This window comes from Carcharodon carcharias, chromosome 13 (genome assembly GCF_017639515.1).
Source record: "Carcharodon carcharias isolate sCarCar2 chromosome 13, sCarCar2.pri, whole genome shotgun sequence".
Lineage (NCBI taxonomy): Eukaryota > Metazoa > Chordata > Chondrichthyes > Lamniformes > Lamnidae > Carcharodon > Carcharodon carcharias.
This window is the reverse complement of record NC_054479.1, coordinates 14,253,633-14,257,121: the sequence shown is the minus strand read 5'-3', so window position 1 is coordinate 14,257,121 and position 3,489 is coordinate 14,253,633. Positions and strand designations below refer to the sequence as shown.

The window sequence follows — 3,489 nt, the reverse complement described above, 5'->3', positions numbered from 1 at the left end:
AGTCAATTACATTGACGTGGGCTTGGAGCCACAGATAGCCAGAGCGCGTAAGGATGGCAGATTTCCATCCCAATTGGATATGAGTGAACAATCCAGCAGTTTCATGGTCACCATTACTGAGACTAGCTTTTTAGTCCAGATGTGTTTAATTTGCCAGTTGCTGTGGTGGGATTTGAGCTCGTATTGTCTCTGGATCATTTGTCCAGGTCCCTGGACAACTGCATCGGCATGATGTTAATCGAGCCTGAGTGACATTGCTCACTGATCTTTACAGTCCCGGCTCAGGCTTGAAGAATGGCAGATTAAGTGAGGCAAGTGTTATGAAATAGCAGGTAAGCAGGACAAAATTGAACAACGTTAATTTTGCTGCTTTCTCTAGTTGGAGGGCTGAGGTTGCTTTTTAAAGCTCATTGTGTCTAGGAAGGAAAAACTGATTAAATGTTTGTCGCAGAGGAAGATGTTGGGGAACAGAGCAGTGAAATAAGATCGGTTTGCTCTAACAAAGGGCTGCGTTTTCCCAGAATTGAACTAAGTGCGGAAGCAGACGGGTAAAATGGAGTCCTACTCGCCGATGAAAATGGTGGGTTTTCACGCCGTATCTTCCCAAGCCCACCTCATTATATATTCACTCCCATGAAACACGCCGTTTCCATGGCGGGCGAGCTCTCATTCGCCCGCTCACCATCGCCCCACTGCTGCATCACGCCGGCCGCCATCTTTAAAAGGCAGCTGCCAGCAAAGCGTTCATCGCCACCAGCTCACCACCGCTGCCCAGGAGATATGGCCAGCAAAGGCAAAAAGACTGCAGCGCCACCACCCCCCCCACCACCTCCCCACCCCCCCGCCCGCTTCAGTGACAGGTCCCTCGAGCTACTGTTGGATGCTGCTGAGGCCTGACAGGATTTGCTGTACCCCTGCCCTGGCTGCAGGATGGGTAACAATGTCACCAAACTGGCTTGGGAGGTGGGGGCAGTGGTGGTCAGTACGAATGCCCTGCAGAGGTGGACAGCCACCCAGTGCCGCAAGAGGATGAACGATCTCCTCCGTTCTGCCATGGTAAGTGACTCTATTCATCACTCCCATCTCACACACCCACAGGGCCCTCACTCACTGCCAGTTCAAGGGACATCACCATTCACTCTTTCACACACACTGTCATTGTCCTCAACACGTCCATGGGACCACTCACCACCCACACAGGCCAGGCATCCTTATCATCTGGCCCGGCAGGTGTCCTGACACACCCTCCCCATCTCTATCCATGCAGGGCAAACTGGCTCACAACAGGAGGGAAAGGTCACAGACAGGTGGAGGGATGCCAGAGATCAAAGTCCTGACAGAAGTTGAAAACAGAGCCATCCAGCTGGCTGGCGATGACCAAGACCGGTCCTGAGCTGACGGTGACGTCGACGCTGCTCTACCAAGTGAGGATCCAGCAGTGCAACATCCATCAGATAACCATGCTGTGAGTGATGTGTCCTCTTTCACAGGCCACTGCCATGCACTAATTATCTCCCCTTGCTTTCACAGGCACATCTGGGAAACAGCTGACAGAGTCCACGACCCAGAGCCTCCAATCAAGCTCTGAAGAAACCTCTGGAGAGGAATCTGAAGGCCCCCTCCCTGAAGTCCCGTCACAGTGCTCATCCACACCCTCCACCAGTGCAGAGACACACGGCTTGGTGGGACCAAGCTTTAGAATAGCCTCGGGGTCACAATCTAGTGAGCACATCGCACTTTCTGATCCACAGCAGGCAGAGGGAGGGACTTCCCAGGTCCCCTGCACGCGGAGGATTGCTGGAGGCCAGAACGTTGCTGAGTCCAAGTCAGATGACGAGCCTCTGAACTCGAGTCATGTCACAGTTTCTGAAGCTGCAAAGGCAAGCTCGGGAACATCAGGAAGGCATGTCTGCTGCACTCTTCGGATTGCAAGGCACAATGGAGGAGTCTGCCCATCTTCAGGCTGGGGTGATAGTGCCAGCATTGCAAAGCACCGAGGTCAACATTGGCAAGGTGGCGGCTGCCATGGAGACTTTGGTCCAGGACATCACTCCTGCACTGCTGTGTGGGCTCAACTCCATTGCTGATGCCATAGTTGGCCTCCAACAGCGTGTATGCGAGATCTCACTCCAGCTACCTCTTCCATTCACAGAGTCAGCCAGGGGCCCTCAAGGTTGGTTGGTGGCGAGATTTTAACAGCACACACATACACCCTTTCTTCCCCAAGTCTCTTTAACAAGTCTTCTGCCCTCCCCCTACAAAATACCCGCCTTCTTCAGCCCCCACTGAACAAAAAAGTCCAGACGCCCACCTAGGATGTTAAATCACATGGGCCTTTGCCTCCTGGCCTCCTTGTTCAGCAGCAACAGCAGTAGTACCTCCTCTCCCTCTCTCCCTCTCTCCCTCTCTCCCTCTCTCTCTCTCTCTCTCTCTCTCTCTTCCTCCTCAGGCCTCAGGCCTCAGGCCCTGCAGGCATCCAGGTCCCTGGCAACAGAGGATGGGGGAGGGTGGCAACAGCCACACTGGATATCCAAAAGCCGAAGGAATACAGCAGCCGGAGCAAGAGCGGGACACAGCAGTCAGCAGCAACCAGCACCCAACTCTCCCAGCTCCCAACTGCAGCAGCAACAAGTTACAGCTGAGAGCGATTGGGAGAATTTTTTTAATTGTTTTTGCATGTATATTAGGAACAAAACAAAATGTGTAAACAGAGTTCAGACAGATCCATTGAGGCGGCAATACGAGTTCCGGTCCCTCTCATTGTTCCGGCTGCCTGACAATGTGTACACTCAACCTATGAAGTTAATCAGCACTGGATGAAGGATGGTGCTGGCAAAGGGGAAGTCTGCAAATGCTCGTTCAGGTGAGATGCCAATGAAATCTCCTTTGTTCTGAGGGTTGATCTGTATCTGCAGGCAAACTCCCAGCACCAAGGCCCACCACACAGACGATGAATCCGGACAGGAAGGAGTTGAAGGGGAAAGTACCGACCAGGGCGCAGTAAAGGAACTGAGCTACTCTGCTCGGCGCCATGTGCAGCAGGTACGAGTCCAGCAGCTTCAGCCGGAGTGGAGTCCCCGCCGTGTATTCCTGAGGGAGGCAGCTGAGCACCGACAACACTGACCCGTGCATCATTCCAGGCAGGCCGAGACACCTGGGCACGGGTGTTAATCACCTGTACATAATGTTCACTATTGTCAATAACTCTTAAGAATGTCTCCCTGTCCATGGCTCCTTGTTCTGTTGAGCAGTGTTCATGTCACTCAGATGTGAAACCTTTCTGCACAAGATATAAAGGCAGGTGTCTCAGTCCAGGGCCTCTTCCCTGTGCAGCCTTCATCCCAAAGTGATGGTCCGGCCTCACACTCCCTGGAAACATTATTGATGCCTGCACCTCAATGGTGCTTGTCATTGCTGCCAGAAGGTAGTGGGCAGGTGCCTTAAAGTTCCATCATTCTCTCTGTGTGCTCTTAGCGCCTTTAAAGTGGG

At 52.9% G+C, this 3,489-nt stretch overlaps 1 pseudogene; it reads right to left on the bottom strand.

Annotated features, from left to right (window-relative positions):
- Nucleotides 1-2,789: 2,789 nt before the first annotated feature.
- On the bottom strand, nt 2,790-3,132 carry LOC121286360 (annotated as a pseudogene).
- Nucleotides 3,133-3,489: the final 357 nt, after the last annotated feature.